We start from the raw sequence: 22337 nt of genomic DNA on the forward strand, positions 1-22337 counted from the left end.
CCAAAGTTACCATTTATCTATTGTCTAGTTAGTGTTTTTCTCTTCCCGCCCCTCCCCCCACCCCACCCCCCAGTAACCATCAAAGATTGTTTCTTTCTCTGTGTAAAGCTTTCCATCAGTTTTTACAAGAGTGGTCTCATACAATATTTGCCCTTTTGTGATTGACTTGTTTCACTCAGCAAAATGCCCTCCACATTGACCCATGTTGCGAGATGTTTCACAGATTCATCATTGTTCTTTATTGTTGCATAGTATTCTACTGTGTGTATGTAGCATAGTTTGTTTATCCATTCATCTGTTGATGGACACTTAGGTTGTTTCCATCTTTTTGCTATTTTGAATAATGCTGCAGTGAACATGTGTGTGCATATGTCTATTTGTGTGATGGCTCTTATTTCTCTAGGATATATTCCTAGGAGTGGGATTGCTGGATTGTATGGTATTTCTATTTCTAGCTTTTTAAGGAAGAGCCCATATCATTTTCCAAAATGGTTGTACCATTTTACACTCTCAGCAGCAGTGCATAAGAGTTCCAAGCTCCCTGTGGCCTCTCCAACATTTGCTATTTTCTGTTTGTTTGTTTGTTTGTTTGTTTTATTCGTGGCAGTAATGTCGGAGTGAGATGGTACCTCATTGAAGTTTTGATTTGCATTTCTCTAATGGCTAGTGATCTTGAGCATTTTCTCATGTGTCTGTTGGCTGCTTGAATGTCTTCTCTGGTGAAGTGTCTGTTCATATCTTTTGCCCATTTTTTAATTGGATTATTTGTCTTTTTGTTGTAGAGGTATTGGATTTTCCTGTAGACTTTAGAGATTAGAACTTTGTTATATAATTGGCTAAATTTTTTGAAGTAGATCATCAGGCCTTTCTTCCTAGTTTGTCTTAGTCTGGAAGCTCCACTGAAACCTGTCCACCATAGGTGACCTTGCCAGTGTTTGAAATAGCTTAGCTTCCAGGATCATAGCAACCACAGTATAGCAAACTGACAGAGGGATAGTAGTCCTTAAACTTACTGTTATTAGGTACCGTTGAGTTGGTTCTGACTCATAGTGACCCTATGTACAACAGAACGAAGAAACACTGTCTCGTCCTGTGCAACCCTCATAATCTTTGTTGTGTTTGAGCACATTGTGGCAGCCACTGTGTCAGTCCATCTCGTTGAGCATCTTCCTCTTTTTTGTTGACGCTCTACTTTACCAAACATGATGTCCTTCTCCTGGGACTGGTCCCTCCTAATAACATGTACATGGCACAAAGTCTTGCCATCCTCGCTTTTAAGGAGCATTCTTGCTGCTCTTCCAAGACAGACTTTTCATCCTTCTGGCAGTCTGTGATATAGTCAATATTCTTTGCCAACACCTTAATTCAAAGGAATCAATTCTTTGTTGGTCTACTTTATTCCTTGTGCAGTGTTTCCATTAATATGAGGTGATTGACAATAGCATGGCCTGGATCATGTGCACCTTAGTCCTCAAAGTGACTGCTTGGATTTTTAATGCCTTAAAGAGGCTATTTGCAGCAGATTTGCCCAATGCAATACATCATTTGATTTCTTAACTGCTGTTCCCATGGGATCCAAGTAAAATGAAAACCTTGGCAACTTCAATCTTTTCTCCATTTATCACGATGATGTTGCTTATTGGTCCAGTTGTAAGGATTTTTGTTTTCTTTATGTTGAGGTATAGTCCGTACTGAAAACTGTAGACTTTAATCTTCATCAGTATGTGCTTCAAGTCCTCTTCACTTTCAGCAGGCAAGGTTGTGTCATCTGCATATTGCAGGTTGTTAATGAGTCTTCCTCCAGTCCTGATGCTCAGTTTTTCTTCATAGAGCCCAGCTTTGCAGATTATTTGCTCAGCATGCAGATTGAATAAGTATTGTGAAAGGATACAACCCTGTACTTCTTTCCTGATTTTAACCACACAGTGTTGCCTTGTCCTGATCGAATGATTGCCCCTTGGTCTATGTACAGACTCCTCATGAGCACAATTAAATGCCCTGGACTTCCCATCCTTCACAATGTTATCCATAATTTGTTATTCACACATTCAAATGCCTTTGCATAGTCAATAAACACAGGTAAACATCTTTCTGGTACTCTCTGCTTTCAACCAAGATGCATCTGACATCAGCAATAATATCCCTCTTTCCATGTCTTCTTCTGAATTAAGCTTAAATCTCTGATGGTTCCCTGTCAAAGTACTGCTGCAACTATTTTTTAAATTATCTTCAGCAAAATTTTACATACATGTAATATTAATGATATTGTTCCATAATTTCTGCTTTCTGTTGCATCGTCTTTCTTTGGAATGGGAACGTATATAGATCTCTTCCAGCTGATTGGCCAAATAGCTGTCTTCCAAATTTCTGGGCATAGACGAATGAGCACTTCCCGTGCTGCATCCATTTGTTAAAACATCTCAATTGGTATTTTATCAATTCCTGGAGCCTTGTGTTTTGCCAATGCCTTCAGTACAGCTTGGGTTTCTTCCTTCAGTACCATCGGTTCTTGATCATACGCTACCTCCTGAAATGGTTGAATGTCAACCAGTTCTTTTTGGTACAGTGACTCTGTGTATTCCTTCCATCTTTTTTTTTTTTAATTGTGCTTTAAGTGAAAGTTTACAATTCAAGTCAGTTTCTCATACAAAAACTTATACACACATGGTTATGTGACCCTAGTTGCTCTCCCTATAATGTGACAGCACACTCTTCCTCTCCACCCTGTATTTCCCGTGTCCGTTCAGCCAGCCCCTGTCCCCTTCTGCCTTCTCATCTTGCCTCCGGACAGAAGCTGCCCATTTAGTAACACATATCTACTTGAGCCAAGAAGTACACTCTTCACCAGTATCATTTTATGTCTTATAGTCCAGTCTAATCTTTGTCTGAAGAGTTGGCTTCAGAAATGGTTTTAGTTCTTGGCTAATAGAGAGTCCAGAGGCTGTATCTCCTGGGGTCCCTCCAGTCGCAGTCACACCATCAAGTCTGGTCTTTTTGCTAGAATCTGAGTTCAGCACCCCAATTTTCTCCTGCTCCATCAGGGACTCTCTGTTGTGTTCCCTGTCAGGGCTGTCCTTGGTGGTAGGTCTCGGGCTGATGGAGTCTCTGGTTTATGTGGCCCTTTCTGTCTCTTGGGCTCTTTTCTTGCGTCTTTGGTGTTCTTCATTCTCCTCTGCTCCAGGTGGGTTGGGACCAATTGATGCATCTTAGACGGCTGCTTGCTAGCTTTTAAGACCCCAGGTGCCACTCACCAAAGTGGGATGCAGAACATTTTCTTAATAAACTTTGTTATGCCAGTTGACCTAGATGTCCCCTGAAACCATGGTCCCCAGACCCCAGCCCCTGCTACTCTGTTCCTCAAAGTGTTTGGTTGCATTCAGGAAACTTCTTAGCCTTTGGTTTAGTCCAATTGTGCTGACTTCTCTATATTGTGTGCTGTCCTTCCCTTTACCTAAAATAGTTCTTGTCTACTATCTAGTTAGTGAACTCCCTCCCTCCCCAACTTGTAACCATCAAAGAATGTTTTCTTCTGTGTTTAAACCTTTTCTTCAGTTCTAGTAAGAGTGGTCTCATACAATATTTGTCCTTTTGCTACTGACACTCAGCATAATGCCTTCCAGATTCATCCATGTTATGAGAAGGTTCAAGGATTCATCATTGTTCTTTGTCATTGCATAGTATTCCATTGTGTGAATATGCCATAATTTGTTTATCCATTCACCTGTTGATGGGCACCTAGGTTGTTTCCATCTTTTTGCTATTGTGAACAGTGCTGCAACGACCATGGGTGTGCATATATCTATTTGTGTGAGGGCTCTTCTTAATTCTCTAGCATGTATTCCAAGGAGTGGGATTGCTGGATCATATGGTACTTCTATTTCTAGCTTTTTAAGGAAGCACCAAATCAATGTCCAAAGTGGTCGTACCATTTTACATTCCCACCAGCAGTGTATAAGCGTTCCAGTCTCTCTACAACCTCTCCAACATTTATTATTTTCTGTTTTTTGGATTAATGCTAGCCTTGTTGGGGTGAGACGGTATCTCGTTGTAGCTTTGATTTGCATTTCTATAATGGCTAATGATCACGAGCATTTCCTCATCTATGTGTTAGCTAGCCACCTGAATGTCTTCTTTGGTGAAGTGTCTGCTCATATCCTTTGCCCATTTTTTAATTAGATTATTTGCCTTTTTGTTGTTGAGGTTTTGCAGTATCTTGTAGATTTTAGAAATTAGACACTGGTAGGATTTGTCATAGCCAAAAAATTTTTTCCCAGTCTGTAGGTTTCTTTTTACTCTTTTGGTGAAGTCTTTGAATGAGCATAAGCTGTTTGATTTTTAGGAGCTCCCAGTTATCTTTTCAGGCCGCAGCAGCTGATAAAAATCTTCTATTTCTTCATCTTTGGCCCTAGTGGTTGGTGCGTAAATTTGAATAATAGTCATATTAACTGGTCTTCCTTGTAGGTGTATGGATATTATCCTATCACTGACAGTGTTGTACTTCCGGATAGATCTTGAAATGTTCTTTTTGACGATGAATGCAGCACCATTCCTCTTCAAGTTGTCATTCCCAGCATAGCAGACTATATGATTGTCTGATTCAAAATGGCCAATACCAGTCCATTTCAGCTAACTAATACCTAGGATATTGATGTTTATGCGTTCCATTTCATTTTTGACAATTTCCAGTTTTCCTAGATTCATACTTCATACATACCAGGTTCCGATTATTAATGGATGTTTGCAGCTGTTTCTTCTCATTTTGAGTTGTGCCACATCAGCGAATGAAGGTCCCAATAGCGTTACTCCATCCACATCATTAAGATCAACTCTACTTTGAGGAGGCAGCTCTTCCCCAGTCATCCTTTGAGTGTCTTCCAACCTGGGGGGCTCATCTTCCAGCACTGTATCAGACAGTGTTCTGTTGTTATTCATAAGGCTTTCACTGGCTAATGCTTTTCAGAAGTAGTCTGCCGGGTCCTTCTTCCGAATCTGTCTTAGTCTGGAAGCTCAGCTGAAACCTGTCCTCCATGGGTGACCCTGCTGGTATCTGAACACCAGTGGCATAGCTTCTAGCATCACAGCAACACACAAGCCCCCACAGTATAACAAACTGACAGACACCAACTACTAGGGCCAAAGATGAAGAAATAGAAAATTTTTATCAGCTGCTGCAATCTGAAATTGATCAAACATGCAATCAAGACGCATTGATAATTACTGGCGATTGGAATGTGAAAGTTGGAAACAAAGAAGAAGGATCAGTATTTGGAAAATATGGCCTTGGTGATAGAAACAACACCAGAGATTGAATGATAGAATTTTGCAAGACCAACAACTTCTTGATTGGAAATACCTTCTTTCACCAACATAAATGGTGACTATACACATGGACCTTGCCACATGGAACACACTGAAATCAAATTGACTATATCTGTGGAAAGAGATGATAGAAAAGCTCAATAGCATCAGTCAGAACAAGGCCACGGGCCAGCTGTGGAACAGACCATCAACTGATCATATCAAAGTTCAAGCTGAAACTGAAGAAAATCAGAGCAAATCTACGAGAGCCAAAATATGACCTCGAGTATATCCCACCTGAACTTAGAGACCATCTCAAGAATAGATTTGATGCATTGAACACTAGTGATCAAAGACCAGATGAGCTGTGGAATGACATCAAGGACATCACACATGAAGAAAGCAAGAGATCACTGAAAAGACAGGAAAGAAAGAAAAGGCCAAGACGGATGTCAAAGGAGACTCTGAAACTTGCTCTCAAATGTTGAGCAGCTAAAGCAAAAGGAAGAATTGATGAAGTAAAAGAACTGAACAGAAGATTTCAAAGGGCAGCTTGAGAAGACAAAGTATTAGAATGACATGTGCAAAGAGCTGGAGATGGAAAACCAAAAGAACACGCTCAGCGTTCTCAAGCTGAAAGAACTGAAGAAAAAATTCAAGCCTTGAGTTGCAATAGTGAAGGATTCTATGGGGAAAATATTAAGCGATGCAGGAAGCATCAAAAGAAAATGGAAGGAATACACAGACTCCTTATACCAAAAAGAATTTGTCGATGTTCAACCATTTCAAGAAGTAGTGTGTGATCAGGAACTGATGGTACTGAAGGAAGATGTGCAAGCTTCTCTGAAGGCATTGGCAAAAAACAAGGCTCCAGGAGTTGATGCAATATCAATTGAGATGTTTCAACAAACAGATGCAGTGCTGGAGTTGCTCACTCGTCTATGCCAAGAAATATGGAAGACAGCTTCCTGGCCAACTGACTGGAAGAGATCCATATTCATGCCTATTCCCAAGAAAGGGATCCAACCGAATGTGGAAATTATAGAACAATTATCACACGCAAGCAAAATTTTGCTGAAGATCATTCAAAAATGGCTGTAGCAGTATATCGACACAGAACTGCCAGAAATTCAGGCGGGTTTCAGAAGAGGACGTCGAACCAGGGATATCATTGCTGATGTCAGATGGATCCTGGTTGAAAGCAGAGAATACCAGAAGGATGTTTACCTGTGTTTTATTGACCATGCAAAGCCATTCAACTGTGTGGAGCATAACAAATTATGGATAATATTGCGAAGAATGGGAATTCCAGAACACTTAATTGTGCTCATGAGGAACCTCTACATAGATCAAGAGGCAGTTGTTCGGACAGAACAAGGGGATGCTGATTGGTTTAAAGTCAGGAAAAGTGCGTGTCAGGCTTGTATTCTTTCACCATACCTATTCAATCTGTATGCTGAGCAAATAATCCGAGAAGCTGGACTATATGAAGAAGAATGGGGCATCAGAATTGGAGGAAGACTCATTAACAACCCGCATTATGCAGATGACACAACCTTGCTTGCTGAAAGTGAACAGGACTTGAAGCAGTTACTACTGAATATCAAAGACCACAGCCTTCAGTATGGATTGCACCTCAACATAAAGAAAACAAAAATCCTCACAACTGCACCAATGAGCAACATCATGATAAACGGAGAAAAGATTGAAGTTGTCAAGGATTTCATTTTACTTGGATCCACAATCAACAGCCACGGAAGCAGCAGTCAAGAAATCAAGAGACACATTGCATTGGGTAAATCTGCTGGAAAGGGCCTCTTTAAAGCGTTGAAGAGCAAAGATATCACCTTGTAGACTAAGATGCACCTGACCCAAGCCATGGTATTTTCAATCGCATCATATGTACAGCTGGACAATGAATAAGGAAGACTGAAGAAGAACTGACGCCTTTGAATTGTGATGTTGGTGAAGAATATTCGGACTGCCAAAAGAACGAACAAATCTGTCTTGGAAGAAGTACAGCGAGAATGCTCCTTAGAAGCAAGGATGGCGAGACTGACATACTTTGGACATGTTGTCAGGAAGGATCAGTCCCTGGAGAAGGACATCATGCTTGGCAAAGTACAAGGTCAGCGGAAAAGAGGAAGACCCTCAACCAGGTGGATTGACATAGCGGCTGCAACAATGAGCTCAAGCATAGCAACGATTGTAAGGATGGCGCAGGACCAAGCAGTGTTTCGTTCTGTTGTGCATAGGGTCGCTATGAGTCGGAACCAACTCAACGGCACCTAACAACAACAAAAACCCAGTTATCTAGTTTCTCTTCTGGTGTTTGTGCATTGTTAGTAATGTTTTGTATTCTGTTTATGCCACGTGTTAGGGCTCCTAGGTTTGTTCCTATTTTTTCATCCGTGATCTTTATCATTTTAGATTTTACATTTAGGTCTTTGATCCATTTTGAGTTAGTTTTTGTGAGTGGTGTGAGGTATAGGTCTTGTTTCTTTTTTTACAGATAGATATATAGTTACGCCAGCAACATTTGTTAAAAGAGACTGTCTTTTCCCCAGTTAATGGACTTTGGGCTTTTGTCAAATGTCAGCTGCTCATAGGTGACTGATTTTACAACTGGATTCTCAATTCTGTTCCACTGGTCTATGTATCTCCTGTTGTACCAGTAGCAGGCTGTTTTGACTACTGTGGCAGTATAAGAAGTTCTAAAATCAGGCAGTGTGAGGCCTCCCCCTTTGTTTTTCTTTTTCAGTAATGCTTTACTTATCCAGGGCCTCTTGCCTTTCCATACAAAGTTGGTGATTTGTCTCTCCATCTCATTAAAAAATGCCATTGGAATTTGGATCAGGATTGCATTGTATCTGTAGATTGCTTCAGGTAGACATTTTCACAATGTTGAGTCTCCCTATTCATGAGCAAGGTAAGTTTTTCCACTTACGTAGGTCTCTTTTGGTTTCTTGCACTAGTGTCTTGCAGTTTTCTTTGTATAGGTCTTTTACGCCTCTGGTTAGATTTATTCCTAAGCACTTTATCTTCTTGGGGGCTATTGTAAATGGTATTGATTTGGTGATCTCCTCTTCGACATTCTCTTTGTTGGTGCAGAGGAATCCAACTGATTTTTGTATGTTTATCTTGTATCCTGATACTCTGCTGAACTCTTCTATTAGTTTCAGTAGTTTTCTTGAGGATTCTTTAGGGTTTTCTGTATATAAGATCATATCATCTACAAATGCAGATACTTTTACTTCTTCCTTACCAATCTGGATGCCTTTTATTTCTTTTCCTAGCCTAATTGCTCTGGCTAGGACCTCCACCACAATGTTGATTAAGGGTGGTGATAAGGGGCATCCTTGTCTGGTTCCTGTGCTTAAGGGGAATGCTTTCAGACTCTCTACATTTAGGATGATGTTGGCTTTGTATAAATGCCCTTTATTATGTTGAGTAATTTTCCTTCTATTTCTATTTTGGTGAGAGTTTTTATCATGAATGGGTGTTGGGCTTTGCCAAATGCCTTTTCGGCATCAATTGATAAGATCATGTGGTTCTTGTCTTTTGTTTTATTTATGTGATGGGTTACACTGTTTTTCTAAAGTTGAACCACCCCTGCATACTTGGTATGAATCCCACTTGGTCATGGTGAATTTTTTTTAATATATGTTGTTAAATTCTATTGGCTAGAATTTTGTTGAGGATTTTTGCATCTAAGTTCATGAGGGATATTGGTCTGTAATTTTCTTTTATTGTGGTATCTTTTTTTTACATGGTTTTAGCTTCAAAGTTATGCTGGCTTCATGGAATAAGTTTGGGAGTATTCCATTCTTTCTACGTTCTGAAATACCTTTAGTAGTAGTGGTGTTAACTCTTCTCTGAAAGTTTGGTAGAAGTCTCCAGTGAAGCCATCAGGGCCAGGGCTTTTTGTTGTTGTTGTTGTTCGGAGTTTTTTAATTACCTTTTCAATCTCTTCTTTTGTTATAGGTTTATTTAGTTGTTCTACCTTTGTGTTAGTTTAGGTAGGTAGTGTGTTTCTAGAAATTCGTTCATTTACTCTAGGTTTTCACATTTGTTAGAGTACAATTTTGATAGTATTCTGTTATGATTCTTATAATTTCAGCTGGGTGTGTTGTGATATCGCCCATCTCATTTCTTATTCAGGTTATTTTCTTCCTTTCCTGTTTTTCGTTTGTCACTTTGGCTAGAGGTTTATTGATTTTGTTGATCTTTTCAAAGAACCAGCTTTTGGTCTTGTTAACTCTTTCAATTGTTTTTCTATTCTCTATTTCATTTAATTCTGCTCTAATTTTTATTATTTGCTTTCTTCTGGTGCCTGAGGGCTTCTTTTGCTGCTCTTTTTCTATTTGTTCGAGTTGTAGGGTTAATGCTTTGATTTTAGCTCTTTCTTCTTTTTGGATGTGTGCATTTATTGCTATAAATTGACCTCTGAGCACTGCTTTTGCTGTGTCCCAAAGGTTCTGGTAGGATGTGTTTTCATTCTCATTTGATTCTGTGAATTTTTTTATTCCATCCTTAATTTCTTCTATAACCCAATAGTTTTTGAGTAAGATGTTGTTCCACGTGTTTGATTTTTTTCCCTTGCTTTTTCTGTTATTGATTTCCACTTTTATGGCTTTCTGGTCAGAAGAGATGGTTTGTAATATTTTGATGCTTTGGATTCTGCTAAGGCTTGCTTTACGGCCTAATATGTGGTCTATTCTGGAAAATGTTCAAAGTGCGTTGGAAAAGAATGTATACTTGACTGCTGTTGGGTAAAGTGTTCTGTATATGTCTATGAGATCAAGATGGTTGATTGTGGCATTTAGATCTTCGGTGTCTTTATTGAGCTTCTTTCTGGATGTTCTGTCCTTCACCAAAAGTGGTGTGTTGAAGTCTCCTACTACTATTGTGGAGCTGTCTATCTCTCTTTTCAATGCTGTTAGAGTTTGTTTTATGTATTTCGGAGCCCTGTCATTGGGTGTGTAAATAATACGGTTATGTCCTCCTGGTGTACTGACTCTTTAATCATTATATAGTGTCCTTCCTTATCCTTTGTGGTGGATTTAACTTTAAAGTCTATTTTGTCAGATATTAATATTGCTACTCTTGCTCCTTTTTGATTGTCATTTGCTTGACATATTTTTTTCAATCCTTTGAGTTTTAGTTTGTTTGTGTTTTTAAGTCTAAGGTGTATCTCTTGTAGGCAGCATATAGACCGAAAGTGTTTTCTTAATCCATTCCACCACTTCCTGTCTCTTTATTAGTGCATTGAGTTCATTTACATTCAGCATAATTAGTGCTGTCATTTTGATATCTTTTTTTGTGTGTTGTTGACAGTTTCTTTGTTCCACTTAATTTTCCGTGCTGAGTTGCTTTTCTTTATGTATTTTTTTTCCATCTTTTTCATTGTTGTTGATTTTGCATTTGCTGAGTCTTTATGTTTTCCTTGTTTTTTTTTTTTAATCTTGTTGTGTAGGATTCCTAGTTTCTTTTCTTGTTATCTTAATATTTACCCCTATGTTTCTAAGTGTAAACCAGTCTTTTATTTCTTTATATCACCTTGACTTTCTCTCACATGAAAGACCTTTGACTACATTTTTTAGTCCCTCTTTTTCATTTTAATGTTGTCATCTTTTACATAATGATTTGTCGGTTTCTCTATTTTCAGTGTTTTAGCTTTGACTTGTTTTAGTGATTTCCCTATCTGGGTTGATATCTGGTTGTTCTGTCCTTTATTCTAGTCTTGGCTTGTTATCTGATGTTATTGATTTTCTAACCCAAAGACTCCCTTTAGTATTTCTTGTAATTTGGGTTTGGTTTTTTTCAAATTCCCTAAGCTTCTGTTTATCTGGAAATGTCCTAATTTTGCCATCATATTTGAGAGACAGTTTTGTTGGATATATAATTCTTGGCTGGCAATTTTTTTTCCTTCAAGACTTTATATATCATCCCATTGCCTTCTTGCCTGCATGGTTTCTGCTGAGTAGTCCGAGCTTAGTCTTACTGCCTCTCCTTTGTAGGTAACTTTTTTTTTATCCCTCGTTGCTCTTAAAATTTTCTCTTCATCTTTGGTTTTGGCAAGTTTGATTATAATATGACTTGGTGACTTTCTTTTGTTATCTACCTTGTATGGGATTCAATGAGCATCTTGGATAAGTATCTTCTCGTCTCTCACAATACTGGGAAGTTTTCTGCCAACAAATTCTCAATAATTCTCTCTGTGTTTTCTGTTATTCCCTCCTGTTCTGGTACTCCAATCACTCATAGGTTATTCCTCTTGATAGAGTACCACATAATTCTTAGTGTTTCTTCATTTTTTTTTTAATTCTTTTACCTGATTTTTCCTCAAATATGTTGGTGTCAAGTGCTTTATCTTCAGTCTCACTAATTCTGACTTTCATTGCCTCAATTCTGCTCCTATGACTTTCTATTGAGTTGTTTAATTCTGAAGTTTTATAGTTAATCTTCTGGATTTCTGTTTGCTATCTCTATGGATTCTTGCAGCCTGTTAAATTTGTCATTATGCTGTTTTCTAATCTTCTTAAGTTCCTCTATTGCTTTGTCTGTGTGGTCCTTGGCTTGTTCTGTGTTTTGCCTCATCTCCTTCCTGATCTCTTAAAGAGTTCATATATTAATCTTTTATATTCCACCTCTGGTAATTCCACGAAGTTCTCTTCACCTGGAAGATTTCTTGAATAATTTGTTTTGGGAGCTTACTGAAGCCATCATCGTTTGTCTCTTTACGTGATCTGATATTGACTGTTGTCTCCAAGCCATCCATAATTTATTATATTTATTCACTTTATGTTTGTTTACTGTGTCTTAACTTCTTGTTTTGATATGTCCAAATAGGCTGCTCATATGAGCTAGTTTGATTACTCGTGCATTTGAAGCTCTAACCTCCTATCACCAGGTATGTTATACTAGATATGTGAACCCAGGAGTCCGTTTACTTTTCTTTTGTGGATTCAGCTCAGGTGTCCAGGTAGTGGGTCACCAAATGTGTGGTTCAGGCTCTCGACTACAGTCCTAGATGGGCTGGGGTGATTGGTGTAGGCACAGGCATCTGGCTGTGGTAGAGGGTCACGTGCTGAGCAAAGCAAGGTGCTGACAGCTGCTTCCGAGTGTCTGGGAGGAAAGCGTGTCCCTGTTCCCTACGGCACGTAAGTGGTCATGTTTTGCAACCAGAGTATGGGCGCCCATTGTTGTTGGCTGTAAGGACTGGGAGCCATCACTTATTCTTAGACCCCTGTTGCAGGTGGCTAGGTGGGGTGAGTGTAGCCACCAGTCCTCAGACCCCTGATGTGGGTAGGTGAAGACCCTGCTTAATAGGCAGAGCAGTGTCAAATGTCACAAACTTGCCGCAGCTGTTGAAATGGGCCCACACATGTCTCTGCAGGGGTGAAAAGCATTCAAAGCCTGTGGACCACCTATACCTGTGCCTAGGCAAGTATCTGTGCCTGCCCAGAGTTCTTTGCTTAGAGGAGCTGGCAGATTATTTTTTATTGTTTGTTAATTTGTTCCCTCTCCAAGGCCAGAATAGCTCAAGGCACATGGCAGGTCTTACTTCCGACCTAGGGGACACAGCAATCACTGAAGCCAGCTAGGACCCACTGCAGAGTGGGCAGGGGGCAAGTAAATGGGAGAAAGGTTTTCCCCAAAGGGGTGTTTTTTGATCTGAGCAGGTTAGATGCATGTACATATCTTTCACCAATTGAGTTCCGCTTTTCACTGATTCTGGAGGCATGAGTGGACCCTCCACAGTTCAGTCTTTCCCGATGTGAAAAACACATCCCGAATACCACTGCTTGCCTCAACATGCTTGTGCCAGTGGATCCAGCCTGTGGGTTGCTGGTTCTCGCAGGGTCAGGTCTGGCAACTCCTTGCTGCTTCTGAACCATCTCTCCCTCTCCCTGCCACTCAGTTCAATTCTCAGCTTTGCCTTTGATGTTCAGGGCTCCTAGATTGTCATATACAATCAATTCGCTTTTTTGGGGAGGGTCTTTGTTGTAAGAGGGACCACAGGAAAAGTCTGACTACTCCACCATCTTGGCCCCACCTCCCTTCCATCTTCTTCTGATGCTTCCTGCATTGTTCAGTATTTTGCACATAGAATCCTTCAATATTGCAACTCGAGGTTTGAATTTTTTCTTCAGTTCTTTCAGCTTGAGAAATGCCACACATGTTCTTCTCTTTCGGCTTTCTATCTCCAGATCTTTGTATATTTCATTATAACACTTTACTTTGTCTTCTCAAGGTGACCTTTGAAATCTTCTGTTCGGCTGTTTAAAGTGATCATTTCTTCCTTTCATTTTAGCTATTCTACTTCCAAGAGCAAGTTTCAGAGTCTCTTCTGACCCATTTTGGTCTTTTCTTTCTTTCCTGGCTTTTTAATGACCTTTTGTTTTCTTTGTGTTTGATGTCCTTGATGTCACCCCACAACTCACCTGGTCTTTGGTCATTAGTGTTCAAAGAGTCAAATCTATTCTTGAGAAGTTCTCCAAATTCACATGGGATATACTCAAAGTTGTACTTTGGCTTTTGTGGACTTGTTTTAATCTCCTTCAGCTTCAACTTGAACTTGCATATGAGCAATTGATGGTCTGTTCTGTAGTCATTCCTGGCCTTATACTGACTGATGATATTGAGTTTCTCTCTTGTCTCTTTCCACAGATGTTGTCAACTTGATTACTGTGTATTCTATCCAGCGATGTCCATGTGTATAGTTGCTGCTTCTGTTGTTGAAAAAAGGTATTTGCAATGAGTAAGTCATTGGTTTTGCAAAATTCTATCTGTGATCCCCAGCATCTATCACCAAATCTTCGTTTTCAGCTTTCACATTCATATCACCAATAATTATCAATGCATCTTGCTTGCATGTTTGATCAGTTTCAGACTGCAGAATTTGGTAAAAATCTTCAGTTTCTTCATCTTTGGCTTTAGTGGTTGGTATGTAAATTTGAATAGTAGTCATATTAACTGGTCTTCTTTGTAGGCGTATGGATATTATCCTATCACTGACAGCATTGTAGTAGTCCAGGAAAGATGCTGAAATCTTCTTTTTGACAACAAATGCAACACCATTCCTCTTCAGTTTGTCATTCCCAGAATAGTAGACCATATGATTGGCTGTTTCGGCATGGCCAATACCAGTCCATTTCAGCTCGCTAATGCCTAGATTATCAATCTTTATGTATTCCATTTCATTTTTGATGACTTCCAATTTTCCTAGATTCATACTTCATACATTTCACATTCTGATTATTAATGGAGGCTTGCAGCTGTTGCTGCTCATTTTGAGTGGTCCCACATCAGCAAATGAAGGTCCTGAAAGCTTGACTCCACCCACATCACTAAGGTCAGCTCTACTTTGAGGAGAAAGCTCTTCCCCAGTAGTATTTTGAGTGCCTTTCAACCTGAGGGGCTCATCTTCCAGCACAATACCAGACAATGTTCCGCTGCTATTCACAAGGTTTTCACTGGCCAATTTTTTTTTAGAAGTAGATCATCCGTCCTTTTTCTTAGTCTGGAAGCTCCAGTGAAACCTGTTCACCATGGGTGACCCTGCTGGTATTTAAAATACCTGTGGCATAGCTTCCAGCATCACAGCAATATGCAAGCCACCACACTACGACAAACTGACAGATAAGTAGTGGTCCTTAAATTTAGACCACATCAAATTCCCGGGCAGGAACTTTCCTCCCACTATTCCCTGAGAGAGGATGGTGACCAGTGTAGATAGGCATATACCCTGTCCAGCATGAACTTTCTGGCATCAATGTTTGCTCTCCCAGTTACATTGAGGAAGGTTCCCCAATGGATGTGGTAGTTGGACTACAGTGAGGTGGGGCTAGAGGCAGGAACACCAGTTAGGAAGCAGTCAGGCTGTCAGCCCAGGACTCAGGAAACAAGAAGACAGCCCAGCCCATTAGCACTGAGGCATGATTTATGAGCAAATTTCCAATGGCTGAGAACAAGAAGGGTGTGCTCAGAGATGGAGGTCTCTCAGGGATTCTGCCAAAGGGAGAATGGGCCCACAGTCCTTCCATGAGGACAAGGCAAGGAGACAAGACTCTGTGAGTAAGGAGTGGAGGGAGAAGTTTCCCAGTGTCCTCTCCTTCACTTGTCCTGATTGGTGCCAGGCAGATTAGGCAGATAGAACCCTCTCCTCAGGCTGCCCCTGGTGGTCTCTACTCCATCAGCTCACTGGGCATTCCTTGGCTGACTGGAACAGGGAACCTGGGATTTGATCCTGCTGCTGTCTCTCCTCCATCCTCACCCCAACCTTCACTCTGAAAACATTGTGTGCTCTCTCTTGCCTTCAGGCCTTTGCCTAAGCTGCTTCTCCCTTAGGAATGCTTTTCCTGTGAGGAATTCTCCACTTCTTCTTCCTCCACAGTGCAGCAACTGGAGCCCCAGCTGAGTGAGCAGCTCACTCCTTTTACTCCCACACAGCTATAGGGCTGTATGCCTCGCCTTGGGTTGTCACTTCTATCCCCATGCAGTCTGTCTGTCTCCCAGGATGAGCTCTGAGCTCTTCAGGGCCAGAGGCTATGTCTCATTCATACTATGACCCGCACAGTGCCCAGCACAGTGTAAAGCCACATCACGTGCTTAAGAAGTGAGGACAGAGAAGGCTGAAAGGAGGGGGCGGAGTGGCAGTTTCCTGCTGCTTTCTGTGGAGCTAAACTGTCCAATCCAGTAGCCACTCGCATATGGGGCTACTTAAATTTAACTTATTTAAATTAAATCAAAACTCCAGTTCCTTAGTCATATTAACTATGTTCCAAGGGCTCAATAGTCACATGTGGCTAGTGGTTACCAATTGGACATTGTAAATATAGAACATTTTCTTCATTGCAGAAAATTCTAGTGGACAGTGCCATTCGTGAAACTTAAACCATTGCTGCAGCTCTAAGGGAGAACAGACCATTCTACAAACTCCGTGCTCTCCAGTCTAGCACCTTGCACAAAACCAAGCACATCTTCCTTTTTCATCTCTCTTCTTTCTTTCCACCTATCTTCTCCACCCCTCTCCTTTCTCCATCCCTCCGTAGGATCAGGAGAATAATTCTGAAGCCCTTCATGTGCAAGGGTCTGCAGTGTTCACAAGCCTTTTTATAGTCTTCGTATCTCAGACTCTACACTCAAGTCCTAAAAGGCATGCGTTATAATTTTCATTTTACATGTGAGGAAACCAAGTCTCAGAAAAATGAAGACACTTTCCCAATGTTACCCAGCTGCAAATTTTGGAGGCTAAATCAGACCTAAGTTTAGACTCCAGGCCCTTCTTTTTCCCCAGTGCCATATTGCCTCCCACTACAGGGTCATCTATCGTAATTCTACCTGCTATTTAGTGCACTAATCCCTTCAACGACAACCCTTTCAAGGGTTTATCCAGCTTTTGTTTAAATACTCCCCATGATGTGAACTTCACTACCACTTCCTGAAGCAGTGCAATCCATCTTTGTATAGCTCTACTATAAAATTCTTGCTTATGATGAATCAAAATCAGTCTTCTTATACTCCCCCACCCTGGAACCTAAGAAACCATGTGATACAGCCACAAAAATGCCTTCCATTACATCAAAGCCAGCTAGATTCCAGCCTCAGCTCACACCTCCACTTAAAGCAACCCTTTTTGCCCTTGGTTATTTAAAATCCAGCCTCCCTCCTGTGGATCTTCCCCACTGGCTTTGCCCCCTGGGGCTCCCACAGACAGAAGCGGTGACCATGCCCCCAAATTTGCTTTTGTCCTAGCTGTGGCCTCAACAAGCCATCAGAGACATGATACTGTCCCATTAGCGCAGGAGCCTCTTTATTCCATGGACCCCTCAAGAGGCCAAAATCATTTCAATAATAATCACCACTGCCATGTGTTCACCATGTGCCTTATTAAGTGCTCTGCTTATATTTGATCTCCAATAACCCTGCAAGGTGGTCGTTATTATTCCCATTTCAGAGACAAATAAGCTGCATATATACATGCCTGTTACACCAGGTAAGAAGATAGTTGCAGGTATCTGGAGAATAGATACAACCAGAGACAATTTTGGTTTGAGCCTGGGTCAGTCCCAGGACACAAGGCTCCAGGGAGAGTGGAGGAGTTTAGAAGCATATAGAATCTGATTATGAGCACAGTCCTTGAGTTAAGTCTAAGGTAAACTGCAGTCATTTACCAGCTGTGTGACCTTGAACAAGTCCCTTCGCCTCTCTGAGCCTCCATTTCTTCATATGTAAAATAGAGTTAGTACAGAGTATGGAGCTCAGAGAGTTAAGGTGAGGAGACAATGAATATTTTAGCTCTGTGCATGGTGCTTAGAAAGTGCGCAGCAACAAGAGCTAATACTGATACATCGGTAGTATCATGGAGAGACCAAACTGAGGCACAATGGCTTCCTGCACCCCCACGTTGCTCCCCGAACACTCTTGATATCTGAGATGAGTTCAGATGTACTAAGTAGTGGGGAGGGGGGAGAGAGTGAGGAGCTGTGAGGGGCAGGGGCTGCCCCTGTGGGCCGCCAGGCATTACGTACAGCTTTCTACAGAAAAGAGAGAAGGGAATGGAGGAAACAAGGAGAGAGAAGTGGGGAGATAGAAAGGAAGAAGAAACTAAAAATGAAGACACCTCACTCTTGAGGAAAACATGGCTTTGGGCAAGTTATTTTCCTCTCTGAGCCTCCATGCTCAACTTTGTCAAACGGGGTAATAGCTCCTCACTTGGTGAGGGTGAGGTGAGACGCTGTATGCGCAAGCCCTGGTCAGGTGTAGCCTGCAGGGGTGCTCGGTGAAGGTCCGTCTGCTTCTGGAGCAGCTGAGCAGCTCTTGTGGTGAGTTCGGAGCATCATGGCAGTGGCAGTCAGTCAAACAACAGAATACCTACAGGTTCTGGAGCACCTGCTGTGGGGCAATCCTGACGCGACCCTGGAGGAGGTTCCCTATCCTCAGTTTACAGGTGAAGAAACTGGCAGTTCAGTAGGGCTTACATGCCCACAGTCACTCAGTAAACCAGTTCTGTCCAGAGCCTAAGTTTCTTTCCTGACAACAAGCTGTGAAGACCCGTGAGCCAAGCCCTGGGTGCGGGAGTCTTTCAGCACATCTTCCGGCATAGGGGTCACCTCCACACACAGGGACTGCTCCCACTGTGTGTAATGGAGGGGCATTGGGCCACCATCCAGAGCCCTGAGTTCTAGTCCCCTCTCTGCTACAAAACGGCTGTGTAGCCTATGGCTAGTCCTTTCCCCTCCTAGGACTGCTGGTTTTCAGACTCTAACACTTGGAGATTGTGCAGACAGTAAAAATAAAAAGCTAGCAGAAAATCAGAGAAGCAAAATTTCTTAAATGGGAACAGAGTACATTGTGTTCCTCCACCCTTAATAACCACTAATTAGTTAATTCCCCTGGCAGCAGGGTCAGTTATTGGGTATTATTATCCCCAATTTACAAGCAGGAGGTTGAACAGGCTCCAGGCAGGGATGGGATCAGTGAAAACAGCGCAGATGCTACAAATTGCTTCAGGATTGGGGTAGAGGGTGGTAGAAGGGAGAGGGAGGCCTCAAGGGGGAGAGCCACACAGGAATTTGTTCCTGATCCTCATGGAGTTGAAGTCCCTTCAAGGGCATCTGAACCAGTGCTTCCGTGCACAGATGGGCAAACCAAGGCCCAGAGACTGGGAGATTCTGGCCCAAGGTCACACAGCCAGAATTGCAGATCAGGAGCACATGGTGCCATGGCTGCTCTGCTGGGGGAGGGGGCTGGCTCCTGAAAGCTGGGCTCCCTCTGTGGCCCTCCCTGAATTCCTCGAGAAAGCAGCCAGCTATAAGCCCCTGGGGATTATGTGTGTACTAATGGCCTGTGACAAAGGCAGCAGGATAAGCTCCCTGCTTTGCAGACTAAACAAGGCGCAAGAAGCCAAGTCAAACAAAAGCTGAGGTTTTCTGTTGGCCCGGCTGGTGGGCTAAAAGCGACTCAGCCTCGTGGGGGGCGAGGACCGGAACCACCTCCCGGAATCCACTCTGGTGGCCTTTCTGCCTTTTGCCACTGAAGACTGGACGGAAACACATCCATGGCACATCTCTTCACGTCATGGCCACGCCTGCTTTGCAGTGTAAAATGTGCTTTAGCACACTGCCCCTAGACAGGACACTGAGGGGCAAAGAGGGAAGGAAGACGCTTGTTCAGTCATATGGCAAGTCAGGCAGGACACTGAGACCCAAGGCCTCCTGCTTCCCCAGTCTACCACCGCCTTCCAATTATTCATTAAATTACTGCTGAGTGACACGTGAACACTGGGACAGAGGGAAATGTAACACTGGGATTTCTATCTGAAGTATTTTCCTGCCTAATGTCTCATCTGAGTCCATGAGCACAGGCTTTGGCAGCAGACAGGTCTGGGTTCAAGTCCCACTTCTTCTTTCTAGCCAGTCCCAAGACTTTGGCAAATGAGTTCACCTTTCTGAGCCTCAGATGCTTATCTCTGAAATGGGAGAAATAACAGTAACCCCCTCTTAGAGTTATTAGAATGATTAAATGAGTTAATGGATGCAAAGACTTTTGCTCCACGGTTGGTATTCAGTAAGCACTCAATTACTGTTGCTGCTATTAGCAACTCTGGCACTAACTGGCTGGATGGCCCTGGGTAAGGCTGAGGGTAATGTCCTCCACCTGATCTAAGTCTCGTATTTTTCTCTCTCAAATGAGATGTCACCAAGACTTCTAACTCCAGAGCTCTGTGGTCTCCACCAACTTGTGCCAACTGAGACGACGGACCCCAGAAGCAAGGAATGAAGGTGGGAGCCTCAGTCAATTTCCTGTTTCCCTTTCTAGACCTGGCTGCTTGCCCCACCCCCAGCCACACACCTGCTCCAGGATGTCCTGGGTGTGAGTCCCCACTGCAGCCAGTCTGTCCATTTCCAGAACTGCTGCTGAGTCGTCCCTGGTGCCCTTCCAAAGATTTGCACAGGATTACAAATTATGAGACTTTTGACCTTAGAGAGAATTTGGAGATTAGGGCTGAGGATGAGGGTCAGGAAGATTTGGGGGCTGTGAGGCGAGAATAGCATTCCTCTCTTACCTGGGGGTGCTGTCTGAAAGGTATAAAAACGAACAAACAAAAAACCCAAACCCGTTGCTGTTGAGTCAATTCCCACTCACAGTTAGTTACCCTAGAAGACAGAGTAGAACTGCCCCATAGGGTTTCCAAGGCTGTAATCTTTATGGAAGCAAACTGCCACATCTTTCTCCCGTGGAGCAGCTGGTGGGTTCAAACTGCCAAACTTTTGGTTAGCAGCTGAGCGCTTAACCACTGCACCACCAAGGCTCCTCCCTAAGGGTGTAGAGAGAGAAATCCTCCCTGCATTGCCTCAGGTAAAAACTGCTGGAGACACAAACACCCTCCTATCTCCAGAGAATTTACGGTCTCCAACAACCCCTTAGTCATATGACACAAGAAGCCCTCATGACAGCCCGAATTGTGCAGGAATTTTTCTGGTCCTTTCTGAACACAGAACCCTTCATATATTTTAGAACTCCATTCTGAAAAAAAAAAAAAAAAAACTGACAATGATTTGGTTTCAGGCCTGCAGCCATTTCTCACTCCTTTCTTGCTGGTTCCCAGCATGAGCAAGAAGGGATCTGCCTGGTGGGGATTAAAGCATAGAATTCTCTCCCAGCCAGCGAGGTGGCAACAGGACTCGTGAGGAGATTACCTACCAGCCCCTGCTTACCTGTCTCTGTGTCAAGTTTAAGCCCCTGGAGGGTTGTGTGTAACACTCTTTACGAATCTTGAAAAAGAGAGACCCTATAGCTGGGATTACAGGGTGTGGAGGCATTCTCGCCTTTCACATTGAGGCTTCGGATGCCTGCCAACTTCACTGAATCTGCCAGTTGCTGAGCCCTGCTTTACACAGAAGAAATTGATTCCAACCTGATTAAAATTAGTCACATCCCTCCACCTGGAGCAAAGGAGAATGAAGGACACCAAGGTCACACGACAACTAAGAGCCCAAGAGACAGAAAGGGCCACATGAACCAGAGACCTACATCATCCTGAGACCAGAACTAGTTGGTGCCCGGCCACAATCGATGACTGCCCTGACAGGGAGCACAACAGAGAACCCCTGAGGGAGCAGGAGATCAGTGGGATGCAGACCTCAAATTCTCATAAAAAGACCATACTTAATGGTCTGACTGAGACTGGAGGAATCCCGGCGGCCATGGTCCCCAGACCTTCTGTTGGCACAGGACAGGAACCATCCCCGAAGACAACTCATCAGACATGAAAGGGACTGGACAGTGGGTGGGAGAGAGATGCTGATGAAGAGTGAGCTAATTATATCAGGTGGACACTTGACATTGTGTTGGCATCTCCTGTCTGGAGGGGGGATGGGAGGATAGAGAGAGTGGGAAGCTGGCAAAATTGTCACAAAAGGAGAGACTGGAAGGGCTGACTCATTAGGGGGAGAGCAAGTGGGAGTACGGAGTAAGATGTATGTAAACTTATATGTGACAAACTGACTTGATTTGTAAACGTTCACTTGAAGCTCAATAAAAGTTAATAAAAAAAAAAAATTAGTCACATCCCTGAAGCCCTTTATCTTCGGAGCACATCCTGGCACTGACCAATTTGGATTCAAAAGAGTGTTTCCAGACACAGGTATAGTTAGGAAAACGATGGATTCATGTTAAAGGCTCTGCTCTTCCAGACACCTGCTGTATGACCTTAACCAAAAAACCAAACCCAGTGCCGTCGAGTCGATTCCGATTCATAGTGACCCTACAGCACAGAGTAGAACTGCCCCATAGTTTCCAAGGAGCGCCTGGTGGATTCGAACTGCCGACCCTTTGGTTAGCAGCCGTAGGTCTTAACCACTATGCCACCAGGGTTTCCTGTATGACCTTAGGCAGGTCATTTTCCCTCTTTGGGCTCTGGTTTCCTAACCTGTTACCAACAGATAATAACCCCTGTCCATGCCTATTGTTCATGGTTAGGTAAAGGTGCTTTCTGAAATACGTATCATGGCACAAATTTAAGTGCTTAT

General features: G+C 42.5%; 1 long non-coding RNA gene across 4 annotated transcripts in view; it reads left to right on the plus strand.

Annotated features, from left to right (window-relative positions):
• The window catches only part of LOC126083334 (uncharacterized), a 42939-nt gene extending 20902 nt beyond the window's left edge, over window positions 1-22037 (plus strand). For 2 of the 4 annotated variants that reach the window (XR_007518779.1, XR_007518780.1), the window contains exons 4-5: window positions 13972-14062; window positions 19999-22037. This is a non-coding gene — a long non-coding RNA (uncharacterized LOC126083334). The remainder of the gene's footprint in view (window positions 1-13971; window positions 14063-19998) is intronic. The other 2 variants (XR_007518781.1, XR_007518782.1) reach the window with 2 other exon arrangements.
• Window positions 22038-22337: the final 300 nt, after the last annotated feature.

This window comes from Elephas maximus, chromosome 9 (assembly GCF_024166365.1).
Source record: "Elephas maximus indicus isolate mEleMax1 chromosome 9, mEleMax1 primary haplotype, whole genome shotgun sequence".
In the NCBI taxonomy this organism is placed as follows: domain Eukaryota; kingdom Metazoa; phylum Chordata; class Mammalia; order Proboscidea; family Elephantidae; genus Elephas; species Elephas maximus.